Source organism: Pinus tabuliformis, chromosome 4_2 (assembly GCF_031772625.1).
Source record: "Pinus tabuliformis cultivar Carrire ecotype Pingquan chromosome 4_2, CPIR1, whole genome shotgun sequence".
NCBI lineage: Eukaryota > Viridiplantae > Streptophyta > Pinopsida > Pinales > Pinaceae > Pinus > Pinus tabuliformis.
The window spans coordinates 337,245,419-337,261,101 of NC_142304.1; the positions used below are offsets into that span (position 1 = coordinate 337,245,419).

Sequence of the window (15,683 nt, forward strand, 5' to 3'; positions counted from 1 at the left end):
GGCTGCCAAGTGTGATTCGTTATAGTTGTATTCAGGTTCATTTTCTTTCATGATAGGTTAAGTAGAATTGCAAAGTATGTTATGAGTTTCTTTCAGAGTTACTTCTTTCAGAATTGTTTGGATTGAGTTTGAAAAGATAGTCATTAGAAATTGCAACGATTTGTTATTAGTTAACCTCTAAATTCACTGCATATATAGTGCTAACACTCTTGAAATAAAAAGACTTGCCTTGGGTTGACAATTAATGTAGGAATTAAGATTGCCTGTAAAAAATACATCTTAGTGCACCAACAACATTCACGCAAGAAGTGTGATACATTGAGTCTTTGAGAAGCAACTATAACATCTACTAAATCACACATAGATTGGTGTCACCACTTTGTTGGTGTGGATTATTTAGTTGATTAACTTCAAAACCTAATCAAGCATAATGTAACAACCCATTTAATATACTAGAAATTGCTCGTAAAGGTGCAAAGATACATTGAAGGAATAGAAGATTTGGGTAGATCATCTTGAAAAACTAAATCATTAAATATAAAAATTATCATTTCTAATAGAATAAATATTTGTTAAAGATTTTTTGATTTTTTTTTAGATAACTCTATTACAAAGAGAAACCTTTTGCTTCAGTGGTTGTTTGCTTGCTGTTCAAAATATGTTGTTGCAGTATTTGGTTATGCCAAGATTGAGATGAGTGATGGAAAACTATGTAGGTAAATAACTAAACGACCACATAATTTATACAATTCCTTATTTAATTATTTCAGTATTGAGGAAATTGTTGGTTTATTATCTTGCCATGTTGGGAAGGGAAAATGGTGAAGACAAAATGGATCAATTTTCACACTATTTCTTTTACCGGTTAGGTCAATACAACTCAAAGGACAACTTCAAAGAGTTATACAGAAAATTGATCAAGCATAGATTTCTTAGGGGAGGCTAGAACCACTCTTGAATTTCCAAATGAAGATTATAGATCTCACTGCCTTGCCCATGTCTAATGCTTATATTCTCGAAGAAAGGACTACTGCATCAGAATCCATGTTGATTTGGGTAGGCACCTGTCTAGTCAATTTAACGTCTTAAATTGCTCTACATAAATTATCAATCAGGGTATCGTAAACTGATGAAGTGTGGTGCACTATATGTGCTTAGTTAACCTTTCTCTTACTTCGTTGTTTTATAGTTTATGTTGTTTTTGGGGTTTTGTTCTTGTTGGTTTTATAAAGTGTTTAATGCAAATGGAAATCCTATTCTAAGGTCTTAAGAATACTTTTAAAGGACAAGTATGGATAAAGATATCAAGACAAGTCCTATGTCCCTAATGGTAACTTCTAAAACTTAGCACTTCAAAAGAACTTAAAACATGTTATTGATGGAGTTAGCATTTAAACAAAAGTGTAAATATACAACTAGTTCAATCAAAATAAAATGCAATAACCAAACAATGAGCTAATGACTATGAGACCCAATATCCTTGCTACTTCAGTAAAAGGACAAGATGATTCTATCATGTCATTAGTTCAATCAAAATAAAATGCAATAACCAAACAATGAGTTAGTGACTATGAGACCCAGTATCCTTGCTGCTTCAGCAAAAGGACAAGATGATTCTATCATGTCATTAGTCATTAAAAGGCTATGTGCATCACTAATCTACAATCAACTTGAAAGCAATTTATGTACAGCTAATATACATAAGCACAACAAAATTAAATGCAAAATTAAATGACAACTATACAAGGCAGGGGCCCTCTGCCACCTATGAAATCAAAGCAAAATTGAACACACTTGCATGAATTAAAATTGCATGAATGAAAAATATAATCTATCAGACTTGAAAGCAATTAAATAACATAATGAAATCAAAGCAATATTTACAAAATAAAATCTACTCTACCTTACATTCTACAAAGCAATATTTACAAAATGAAATCTACTCTACCTTACATTCTAATATGCTCCATGACATCTACTTCACATCTCCTTCCATGTTGAGAACATCAAAGCTTTATTCAAATTCTTCAAAAGTACAAAGTACAACAAAGTTCTCCAAAGCTTTCAAAAGCCATCAAGGAAGAACTACAAAATTAAGAACTAGGGACTAAAGACTAACTAATGAAGGAGAGAGATCTCCTATTTATACAAAAAGATGAGAGCCATGTCATTAATGATAGTCCATGAATCTCTCCCTCTACCTCTAGAGTCCTAATCAAAATAGGAACTGATAAGACACATGTCTTCTTAGAGTTACAATACAATTAGGAGATGTGACACATATCCTCATGATCCCATGATTCTTTCCAACCAAATTCGAATTTGGCCTTAGAGTGCCACATAAGGGTCTTCTAGAAGTCTCCTTTCAACCTACACATTTCAACAACCTCAACCCATTTGTTAGGTATAAGCATATGCACATTATTTTCTAATTTTTAACCACAAATTCACTTAAAAGGCTTAGAATTAATAAAGATTGGAAAAACATAAATGTGGCCCAATGATAATGAAAGTGGGATGAATGTGGTGACATAGTAGTAAAATGGAGGTGATATAATGGACATAATAGTGAAAGTGTAATGGAAATGAATGACATTTTCAAGACTCAACAACACCCTTGACATGAAGGTACTAAAGGTTGTTTTTGAAGGACCTTTATTACAGTGATTCCAAGGATGTTTGTGGGGTTTTATTCAAATATCATGGAACTGAAGGGGATGTTTAGGATTACTTTGATTTCATAAGGAATGCACATGCCAATGGTGTTAAGGTGGCCATGGCCACATCTATTGGCTTTGACGATATTAGAGTCTCTAGGGGAGTTTAGAGTGTTAGAAAATTATATATTACGGAGCAATGGAACACATAAAATATTGCAGAAATATAAACACAGAAAACGCACAAAACAAGAGAGACACAGATATACGTGGTTCACCCAGTTTGGGCTACGTCCACCCCGAACAGCCAGTCCTTCCTTTTTATTATCCAGCAAATTGAAGAGACACAACCTACAACAAATCCGCTGTAATATCCTCTGTTTTCTCTCACAGTCTCACCTCTTTGTGTCTCGCTCACAGAATACACATCTATCTCACAGCCTCAAATACAATACCCTCATACAAAGAGAGGGTTTGCCTTCTAGGGCAAAAAACCCTAAACTAAACATAAGTTCTACTGTCAGATCATCCACCTAATGAACGGCCTAGATTGACTAGAAATTACCATACTTTTACAAGGCAAATTTACAGCTGTTTTTAGCTTCGGGGGCGCTGCCCCCGAAACCCCCCGCCAGGGGGGGCTCCCAAAGGTCGCAGCCACCCCCCCTTGGACCCCCCTGCAGCGAATATTTTACTGGGGTCCTATGTGGCGATACCTTTGAATATAGAAGATAATCAGGCTCCACACCCAACACAAAGTAGATAGAGGTTTTGGGTTCCGATTTTATTTGGAGGACCTCATGATGCTTTTTTGGATACTTCTGATAGGATTATAAGAGTGAGTGTGGATTCAAATGATAAGATAGCTCTTCGGATTTGGTGTGTGAGACTGCTTCCTAACCTCCTTCTTCGAGCATTCTTGGAAAGATCTGCGCTGACCAGGTTAGAGAAATTGGTGGTGAGGTTGACGAATTTCACTGTTTAGAGAGCCAAGATTTGTTGGTAGTGAGGTTGATTATTGCACTATTCAAAGTGCCACATGGTCAACAATGGTTTGATGGAGGCAGACGAAAAATGATGGATGTAATTGGATGGGATGAACAATGTATGCCCAACCCAAGCTCACAAAGAGACAAATTTCGGGTAATAATAATTTTGAGATTCCCATGTTATAATGGCTGATAATTTATTGGCTTAAACTATCAATAAAAAGAAAAATGTAGACTCATGGTTAGAAATTAAGGTCGAAGTGGTAAAATAATGGCAACCTACCTTAATTAGTTTGCCTTCTTCTCTGAGACATAAGAAATAAAATGGTGCATACAATGTATTTGGATGGAGTAGTTTAATTATTATAATTTTTGGATTTGTATTGGATTAAAATCAATTAAATCCCAATAAATAAAATAACTATAAATCACACTTAATCTCTGTCGAGGACATAAATTTTCTCCACACCATTCAATTTTTTTCACTTGTTTCCTTTGTTCAAGCAATTCCCATTATGGTTCTTTATCTGCTACAACTACGGTAGTTTCTCTACCACATATAATAGAAGGGTCTGTGGGGGGAGCGAAGTTCAATGTCGCAAGAAACAATTTTAGTGTGATTTTTCCAAAAATTGGAATATGTTAAGACGTTGGAGAGCAATAATAAAATTTTGGAAACTGACTTTAGAACTGTGTACGACATGTTTAACAATATTCATAACCAGTTTCAAGACCAGTAAAAGAGGTTGCATGATCCATTGAAAAAATAGTTAACAAATATTGAGAATTCCCTTCAATAGGATGAAGATACGATCAACTGAGATAATAGACAAAGAGAGAGAGTGTTATTCGAATTCAAGCTTCTGTGATCCATATCATAATGTATAAAATATTTTTTAGAAGAAGTCACATTGAAGATTTTGGTCGACGCGCTTCGAACCAAAGAGAGTGTGGTATCAATGTTGGTGTTTCCTCCAAAGGAATCTTAACCTTCCCACACAAATTAGAGCTTGGAAGGCCACATATGATGCCCTCCTTCAAGAGCTCAATATGGTCTACTTGATACATGCCATCACTCAACATATTCTGTCCATTGCAGCACCTCAAGTAGACTTGTTGCTTCAACCTATGTTGGAAACTAGTTTCAAAGGGGTTGACATATGAACTGCTCAAGATCAATTGCAGACATGGCTCAACAATTGTCATTGCCAAGCTCACATGATTGGCATGCATGACGATCGCGTGCGAGTATGGAGTGCCACATGGTAAAAAATGGTTTGATGGAAGTAAATGAAAATGCATGGATCTTATTGGCTGGGATGAACAGTGTATTCCCAACCCAACCTTGCAGAGAGACACCTTCGGTTTAATTATATCATATATTAGTTTTGAAATATGTTGGATTTTCCATTTGAGTGATGAGGTTCTAACACAATTATTTTTGTCATTTTTGACACTTAGAGATGTTGCATATGTTGGATCAGTTTGTAAGTGTCTTGTTGGCTTGTATGGGTCTGACACATGTTCGGAATAGTTATTTTAGCCAAACAAATCCCGCAGCTACCAGCCCTTTTGGCAATAGCTCGTGGAGCGCGGACTGAGGTCTCACCCAAGGTAGCAGGGGAGGGTGTTGGGACTAGGTTTCCGCACCCTAGGGATGTCTAGATATGGTCTAGAGGTTTTGCACACTGATCTACAGCTCCACGCTGCTCAATATTCGCACAGATCCAAATTGATTATATCTTTCTTATTAGTGCGCTATTCTATTGGAGGATGTAGTTATAAATCAGATCTGTTCAACAGGGTCTTTAAGCAAACATTTAACCAACGCAACCGATTCATGCATTTAAAATGAACCCAAATTTACATACATTCATACAATAAGCATATTAATTAAACAGATATTATAAAAGTCAGATTCGTGATAGCTCAAAAGGAACACAGAATTTTCAGAAGAAACTTATCTTTATTTCCACTTATCCTCAATACATCTAGATCTGCCTTGTGCACTCAAATATAGGGGTCCGCGCACACAGCTGCGGACTTTCTAGGCCTCTGCGCACACAGCTGCAAAGCCTCTATCTACTACCCCAACCCTCAACTCGGACTTATAGGCGTTTTCAGACTATCTTCTTCAAAAACCCATTACATTTCATATTCCAGATTAACCATAAAAAACTTAACTATCTCTACCCATAAAGCCTCACTCTATTTATACCCTTCCTTGGCCTGCGATCCCTGCACGAGACAACTCTATTTACATCTCTTTACATTATTTTCTGGGCTGACTATGCTTTGACTCAACCTATTATAATTCACGCTCCGCACTTTCATCGGAGTCTTTCCCCTATATTTACCCAAAACTTTGGGCTTCAAGCCCCTTAACCATTGCGCGGGGCTTCCACTACCCAACAATTCCCCAACACAATAATCGTGACTCGTCTTGAGTCACTCGGCTGGCATGGTAATCTTCTTGCGTGGGGTGGTTAGCAGCCTCGGTGCTTCACTTGTACCAACGGCAAATTCTTCCATCATCCGTTGCATCATTTCCACGCGTGTGGCCGTCAACTCAATCTTGGGCGGTGCTGTCTCAATGGTGGCATACTCGCTTTGCATATGAACTACCCTGCGCTCTATGGTGGTCGAAACTGCAAATGCCTCATCCAGCCATGGCTGGAGACGAGCTTTAATCACAGCTGCCTTCTGCTGAGCTGTGTCAGCTTGGATCTTTAGGTCCTGGGCCTCCCTTATCTTAGCCAAGCGCTATGTAATAACAACAGTCGACACGGTTCCTTTGATCGTATCATAGGCTTCCTGAAGCTCTCGAGCTTCGTTTTCTAGTCATTGAAGGGTTGGATCCTCTTGAAGGTCTGTGAGCATGACAATTGAGTGCATGAACAGGTCCATACATTCTTTCTTTGTCCTGGTAATCATTTCGCGGGCAACGGTGATGATGTTCTTGCGTTGTTCAATGATCTCATGGGGCATCGCCAGTTGAGTCTGCAACTTTAACTCTGCAATCTGCACACTAAGCTCCCGTTGGATCCGTGCAGCCTCCTCCTTAGCATTATAGAACCCAGTAGCTAGCTTCTAAATTTGGGTCTCAATAGGGAGATCAACCCTAATCTCCAGCTCAGGGGCACTTGAGCAAGCTTCCATGACAATCTGCTGCACTTGATGGTTCTGTGTGACGGCTTCGTCCCGTTGGAGGTGCAGCTGTTCAAGATTTATTTTCTGCTCTTGGAGTATTTGTTCAGTACGGCCTTCCCGGGTGCGGAGCTCTATCGTGGCGCTGTCCTGGAGCTGTTGCAAGCTTTCACGCAGTAAAGCGGCTATGTTTAGTCCCAGTCCTGTAAGCCGTCCCAGCACAGCTTTGTCCTCTGTGTTGTCGATGATCAACACGCCTGCTAGAATTGCAACAGAATAGGCAACTTGGGTCTTTAGTAATGGTTCTGTAGCTGACATACCGGAACCCCTTGTAGCAGTGCTTTCACTTGTTGGCGCGACACAGATTCCTAGCATCTGTAGCTGCTTACAGAGCTCCCCCAACACAATATGCTGCTCGGACATGGCTTCGTCAACTGCATCACGTGTGGCATCGCAAACGGCATTTTCAATGTCATTTAGGTCACCCTCAGTTAGGGTGGTCACTTTGTTGTCTGTCTTAGACGCCTTCACCTTCTTTCATGGCTTCGGCTGCTCTCGTGTCACTGAGCACTTTAAAGGGGCACTCGTAGCAGTGGATGGAGTATCTGTCGCAGCCGGATGAGTGGTTTCCTTCTGACTGCCTTTGTTCTTTGTCGATGTTTCCCCGCCTGGTTGTGTCTTGCTTGTTACTGTGAGTGTCGCCTCCCGAGCTACTTTAACTTGCACGACAAACTATGCATTCCGCTTTTTTTGTGCGGTGCACTTGACTTCCTCCTTTTGTTTCGAAATGGCAACCTCGTCATGCTCTACTGCCAAGGGTCCACGCTAGGCCGCTAGCCAAGTATCCACAATTCCAAACGTCATTAATGGCAATAAACCAGAGTTAGGTCCATGCTTGGGCTGGGTCCTTTTGTGCCCTGATGTAGACATGATACATGTTCGATTTAAATTTGGCAATGTGCTTCATGCTTTCATAGATCTCGTCAGTCAAGCGAGGTAATTTATTAATCCAATGACGCACAATCACGTCCATCAATACCCAAAAGATTTTAATATTGTGAATTCGTCCCGCGTCCCTTGTAACCCAAATGGAAGCATATCGAGTGGCTTTAAGCCATTCCAGATCTAAGACTGGAAACTGGCTTTCCTCGGGTAAGTCAGTGGTGAGCAACATGATGGACAGGAGTAGCCATGCATAACGAAATGTCTTGCCCTCCTCCTGCACATCACGGAAATTGGTCTAAAACTCTTCACAAAGTAATTGCGACTAATTGAATCGTACGCCGACTGCACATTCCTCAACAAGGGAAATAACTACGGCGAGGACCTCAGTGCCATGGCATTTCCTCATGACTTTCCCTACCAGCAACTGAGTGTCAACGCGGACTGTGTTGTCTAAGATACTATCAATGATGTACCCTCGTTGTCCCTTGCCAAGCTGATACTTCTTTTTCAGTCGCTCTATCATCGTGACATCGTTACCTTTATCAGTAATCTCCTGAGGGTCTCTTCTGTCGTAGGGAAGGTGCGAAACCCAATGAACAAGTTCCGCTGTGATACTAACGGGTTTACCAACCCATAATATTTCCTCACGAACTAAACAGAGTAACTGCTTTATGACCAACATGGTGATAGGGGGCTGGAGAAGGTGAGGAATCGACAAGAGACAAAACAATCTAGCTTTGTCCACCTCCTGTAGCCACTCCTTTGGCTGTAGGGTTGTCACCATCCCTTCTACCTTCTAGTCCATTAGTTCATTCGTCACCAGGTGGGGAAATTTTACTATATCTGCAAGGTCCCAATCTTCAAACTTCATTGTCGCAACACAACCAACCACCAAGTTTTCCACTGGAATAGATTTTGGTAGCGACGGGGTAGCGATTACAGGGTCGACCTCATCCAGGTTTGTAGGAACCTTCACCTTCCCTTTGCTTGGCAGCACATACTTGGGTCGTCGTACTGTTTCTATGGGATCTTCTTCAGCAAAGGCTTCTTCAACATATGTGGGAGGATCATCATCTTCTTCCTCACTTTCAATTGTCACAGTTTTAGACTTCTCCTCCATCGTAAATTTTCCAGAGTGTAGGTTCCAAGGCGACCTTCTTACTGGGTCTGGACTCTGGGGATCCTTCTTAGTCCATGGCGTCCGGGGAGATTTAGGGAGCTTGGTGGTTTGCGGCGTGGCTGTCTACTGGCCGTCTGCGGTAGGATTTTGCACCTTCAAGATTGCGTCTTGGTAATACTTGGGCAATTCCTGAAACCACGGACTATTTTCGAATTGCTTGTCACTCATCATGCTGTTGACGCAGGGTGGTTTTCTTGCAGGGTGGTAAGACGTGGTGGTGTGACCCTGACTCTGATTATATATGGTTCAACATTCAAAATTGGCTACTTGCCCTTGCGGTAGCTCATAAATGCGATTTTGGCAGTTATTATTTTGTCGTAATTCCCACCGCTGGCTACATAGTTCTTTAAATGGGTCATCATATCATGAATAGTACCTGCAACGGTTGCTTTCCATCTTTCCTTCACGACAACGAATCCCCAAGGACGTAGATGCAGTTTTTGTATGTATGTGGTGGTCCTGTCGATCAACTTCACAGCAGCCTGGTTTATCGTCCCACACCCTCTTCCAACTGCATGGGGTGCTGGTATTGGGCATCCTACGGATAATCAGGTGTGTGCATCCCTGTTCTCTCAGGTGCAATTGCAACCACGCTAGCGGGGTCCCTGCTTGTAGAAGGATAGGAGAGCCAGCCACGCTGTTTCCCTTGGTAATTCCTTTCCTTAATCCAAGTAGGCAACTTCTAACTATAATCCCGTAATTGCTTTGTCCAGCTTCATACTTTGTGCATGGAGTCGGGCCCTAGTTTCTTCTAACTCATCAAGTCATAGTTTTCCATGCAGAATGGTTGCCCAAAGCTGCTGAACTCTGTCGCGGACGTCGTCACTGGTGGAGTGAGCTGCACCTGTAGTGGTTGGTTGGGCCATAGAGAGATGGTCCCCCCCAGCTTTGTGACCCTGTGTTCTACACATATCTAGTTGATTTGTCAGTTGTCCGATGTGCACCTGTATCTTTCGAACTACCGCTTCATGCCATCGTGGCTGCCGCGCACGTCCTCTAATCTAGACTTGAAACTGCCACCTATATCTCAGCTTCTACAGCTCCTCTCCAGGTGCGTGCAACCTGTCTTTCGGCACACTGGGATGCCCCTGTATTACACATAATGTGCCAAGCGGGAAGAGTTGCGCTTTAGCTGTCACACCACTCTCCTCTGGGCGTGGTCTTTCCTCTATTGTTACACGTCGTACTTACAGAGTCACCATATTACAGTTGAGTGTCGTAACTTCCTGCAATCGATTCTACCATCGCTCTGCCTCCTCCTCGGAATCCATGGTGCAGATGCTATCGCGTTCCCATGAGGTTCTTCTATTATCAGTGGAATGCATCCGATCTTGGTCTTGCACTGTTATCTGATAAATGCAATCCAGTTCATTGTCACTTTCCTCATCGCATACAGGTTCGGTGTAGCATTCCCCTTTCACCGGATCCAATGGAACTACTACCCGGAGTGACTTCTTTTCGAATGTCATCTTGCATCTTTTTAAGTTAATGATCCCTTTCATGTCTATGGCCTAATGAATTCCGAGCAGTGTAGGGCAGGGATTGCTGTCATCAACAATATCTATGACTTTGAAATCAGTCTGGGTACTTACACCGTCGATATCCATCGTCACTCCTTGCAATCGGCCCATTGGTAAGATCTTATGTTGGTTGGCCATTCGTAATTGAATCGGGGACCATTGCAGTGCGGACTTGCCCATACGCTCCCAGGTTTGTTTAGGCAGTACGTTCGCTTCTGAGTCTAAATCTAGGATGAATTGATCCATTTCATAGTCAACGATTTGCGCTGTCAGTCTCATCTCCCGTCCGGTGCACAGAGCATGTCTTCTTATCTTCCGGATGACCTGGGGTTCACTAGATCCGGCACACTTGGTGATCAACTCTTGAAACCCTTGAACAGCCTTACGATCGCGCAACAATTTCATGAAGGTTTCAAGAAAGGTAGTGATCATGGAGGGGTCCACTCCTGACTCCATTTGATCCCTCCTACCTGGGGTAGAAGCTTCCGTGAAGCTCCGCTGAGCTTCTCTTGGCCTCGTCCTCCCCTGTTCCGGCTCAGTGTTATGTTCCTGCATAGGTGTGTCACACCTCTTCCCACCTTCATTCCCTCCTATAGTTGCACCGCTTCTTAGTACCATATTTATACTAGGGTCCTCTTCGCGAGGTTCCGCATGCATCATCTGGATATTCTGGGTTGGTGGAGATTGGAGTACTCCCTTTTCACTCAATTGGGAAATTAAGGTTGGACAGTCTACCAATTCGTGATCAAACTGCTCACAGTAGGGGCATGAGATCCTAGTTGGGTTAGTGTAGTCGCGAGCGTAGTGTCCCTGTCCACCACAATTATAACAAATTAACTGTCTGCGGCCCCGTCTGGGCCCCAATCCTCTTCCCCGGCCACGTCCTTGAAATCCTCCCCGCACTTCAGTCTACACCTGGTAGGCTGGGGTTCTCTCTATCATTAAGTCATAACTTCGACATGTTCGCTCATCGTGTCCCACTGATCGACAAAAGTTGCAATACAACTGCTGTGAGGTCTGGGTATACTTTTGTAATAGGTGGTAGTTATCTATTGCATGCTTCCCTCCCACCTGGAAAATCACGCACCAGAGCGCAGGCGTGGCACTCGGTCCTGCTTGTACCTCCACTTTTAATGGCATCGGGCCTCCTCCCACCAGATAGTTTGCGAAGACAGGGCAATGGTCCTTGTCATGTGCTTGGATCTTACATTTAATACAGCCTACCTCCGGATGTACCTCTAGTCGAGACATTCTTCCTTGCTTCAAGCTTTACACTTCCAAACTCAAGTTTTGAAGTTGCGCGTGGATTTCCTGAACTCCCAACCCTAGGTCTGGTATTGGGGTCGCGTGTAACCTCATTGCTGTCTCTAGTGCCTCAGCTTGGGTTGAGATCTTATGTTGTGACAAAGCCATCCTTAGATGGGGTATCAATGATGCCACAAACCACACGCAATGCTACCCATCTGTCAAAGTCATGTTAGCTTCGCGAATAGTACTCTTTAACCTTTGGTCCAGATCCCACGGGGTTTCGTCAGGCAACATTGCTATCTCCTTGAACCCAATGATTGACTGGGCTTCAGACTTTGGTCAGCCAAACTCTTTATTAAGTGCATCCTGGATTGCCGCTATTCCCTCATTCGAATGGTCGGTAGAGGATTTTATGTACCATGTCAGCACGCGGTCCTGTAGTGCACTGACCAACGTAGCATTTTTGATGTTTTCATCTATTATGCCTTGCATGTCCCATATAGAGTTTATCACAAACTAGAACCGACTTGGATCTTCATTCCCTACACCCTGAAATGTGGATAGCTTGACTGCGGTCACCATCCCAACTTTTGGTGGTGGAGTTGGTGTGGATGGACTCAACATGGGTGAAGCAGGTGGCAGTGTAGACAGAGGTGGTATCAGTGGGAAGCATTCTTTAATCAATCGGACCGCACTTCTTGGCAAGAACATAGCGAGATCCTCCTCGATCTCCCACGAAATAGAAATTAGATGGCTGTGTTTCTACTCCTCTTGCCCCTCGATAACTTCTTCCACTCCGCCTTACTCCAGACATGAATATATGCGCAGAATTTGTTTTTCGTACAACAGCATCTTAATCCAAGTATTTAATGATTTGATGTACCTACCCTGCGGTCCTTGGAGAAATTGAATTTCTGCTTCACTGTAACTTACGATTGTATCTATCGCAAATTCAGTGATAAATCCCCCTATGATTCGATCTAACCAGTGGTCTACGGCGCGTGCAAGTTTATCTTCAATGGCTTCTAGCTTGCACACCAGTTCTGGAGTCCACACTATCGGCTGGTCTAATTTGCACCTCCCTACGCTATCGACTAACTTCACGATCCACTTGTACAATTCTATCGGAAATGTTACGAAGAAGATCTCGTGTATATTCATGAATATATAGCGATCCAACTACTATTCCTTCGATATCCCCGAGTTTCTGTTTTCCTGAACCGCGAACTCGTGAAGCTTCAAATCCCACCACTCTTCAAGCTCTTTCTTGGTAGGATTCCAGTGTTGCCAATTAGACACCCCTTAGGCAGATCTTGGTCCTGGCAACAGAACCATTTGTTGGTTTGCATGGGCCTAACCCAGGTTCGGAAGAGTTATTTTAGCTAAACAAATCCCACAGCTACCGGCCCTTTCGGCAACAGCCTGCGGAGCACGGACTGAGTTCTCACCCGAGGTAGCAGGGGAGGGTGCTGGAACCAGGTTTCTGCACCCTAGGGATGTCTAGATATGGTCTGGAGGTTTCACGCACTGGTCTACAGCTCTGCACTGCTCGATATTCACACAGATCTAGATTGATTATATCTTTCTTATTAGTGCGCTATTCTATTGGAGGATGTGGTTATAAATCAAATCTGTTCAACAGGGTCTTTAAGCAAACATTTAACCAACATAACCAATTCGCGCATTTAAAATGAACCCAGATTTACATACATTCATACAATAAGTAGATTAATTAAACAGATATTATGAAAGTCAGATTCGTGATAGCTCAGAAGGAACATAGAATTTTCAGAAGAAACTTATCTTTATTTCCACTTATCCTCAATACATCCAGATCACCCTGCACACTCAGCTGCAAGGGTCCATGCACACAGCTGCGGACTTTCCAGGCCTCTGCGCACATAGCTGCAGAGCCTCTATCTACTACCCCAACCCTCAACTCAGACTTACAGACGCTTTCAGACTATCTTCTTCAAAAACCCATTACATTTCATATTCCAGATTAACCATCAAAAACTTAACTATCTCTACCCATAGAGCCTTGCTCTATTTATACCCTTCCTTGGCGCACGATCCCTACGCGGGCCGACTCTATTTACATCTCTTTACATTATTTTTCGAGCGGACTACCCTTTGACTCAATCTATTATACTTCGCGCTTTAAGCTTTCATCAGAGTCTTCCCCTATCTTTACTGAAAACTTCGGGCTTCGAGCCCCCTAACCATTGCACGGGGCTTCCGCTACCCAACATGTCTTTATCAGTTGAAAAAAATGAGGATTTGTGGTGAATAGTTGGAAAAAATCCATGGTGCAGTGAAACAACAATTGTGTTGGAAGCAATTTTCAATGCTAAAGGGCTAGGATGGGGTCGTTTTACAAGGGAGCTTACTACACTTGAAGTTGATGCATGGAGGAAACTTACAGTTTGAGGGGAAATTGAACCTTCTCGTTGTAATTTTAATGCATGTGTTGTTGGAAATAGACTTGTTCTATTTTGCGAGGAAGGGAGCAACATGAAACCTATGAATGACACATTTGTACTAGATTTGAGTGTCAAAAGTCCAGAATGGCAAAATGTAAAAGTGAGTTCCCCCCCTCGAGGTTAGTGGTGCCACACCTTATCATGCTTGAATAGATCTTGCTTTGTGTTTTTTGGTGGGTGTGACAGGCAGAGATTACTGAATGATGTTTTCATTATGAATTTGGATGCCCAACAACCTACTTGGTCTGAATTTTTAGGCTCTGAAGCCCCTCTTCCATGATCATTTCACAGTTCTTACACCCTAGATGACACAAAATTGGTAGTCTCAAGTGGGTCTTTAACACTGGAGTGCTGCTCAGTGATACATTTCTATCAGATCTCACAATGGAGAAGGCTATATGGAAAGAGATACCAGTTTCATGGGCTCTACCTTTTAGGTTGGTTCACTCCCTTACTCTCTATTGAGGCTAAAATATTCTCATGTCTTGTGGCGTGGCCAAAAGTAAGCCTTTGAGGATAAGGTCAAGTGATGTGTATACAATTGATCTTCGTGAAGAAGATCCTAAAGGAGATTCTTAATAGGAAGTGGGATCTAGGTGTGGGGAATCCTAAAATTATGAAGTTAAAATCTAAGGAAAAAATAATTTTAATACACTTTAATTTATAAAGATTTGAGTTAACTTTGTATTATATTAATTTTTTCAATTAACAATTTAATTGATGGATAAAATATATAAAACCCATCATAAATCAATGATTAATTCATTAAGAAATAATAATGTTAAAATTTATTTATTACATTGAACCTAAAAATGATTTAGATCATTAAATTATTTTGTTATATTTTTTATAGTGGTAATGAACATAATTAACTACGATATTTTACCTGATTATTGTTTGAAAAAAACCTCATTCAATCTTCTCAAGAGTGCATTATTTGGATGTGGAATATTTATCCAACACATTGAAATCCTTTTGAAGTACCAGATTGTTTGTTTTGCTAAATCATTATATTAAAACCCACAAAATAGTTCTCTGCTAAATTATCACATCAAAGTCCACAAAATAATGTGTCAATAGAAGTTAAATGTGTTGATTATGAATTGGGAAAATGAAATAAGAGGAATGTGTCAATGACAAATTGGGAAATTTACAACAAATCATGAAACCTGAAAACAAAAGGAGTCGGTTATGATTTCATTTTAATATGTGAAAACAACTATGTACTTGATTTGAATCTCCTGAAACAGGTTGTTAATAACTATATTATAAGCTTCTAATGGTGACCTAGAATCAGGAAGAAAATTTCCATATATGGTGGGGTCATCTGACCTTAATTCTAGGTTTTTAGAGGCTATGGAGGAATCCCATTCTTTTACATCTCATCCTTCAACCTCTTCTATTGCTATAGATTCATTTACTGATACTATGTCATAGGTCCTTAGAGGGAGCATACCTTCTGATGTACCACCATAATGAAAATCATGTCAATCAATGTGAGGGGCCTGAGATCG

General features: G+C 41.5%; 1 pseudogene; it reads left to right on the forward strand.

The window, feature by feature from the left end:
• Positions 1 to 4,946: 4,946 nt before the first annotated feature.
• LOC149169319 (adagio protein 1 pseudogene) lies at positions 4,947 to 14,836 on the forward strand (annotated as a pseudogene).
• The last annotated feature ends 847 nt before the right edge of the window (positions 14,837 to 15,683 follow it).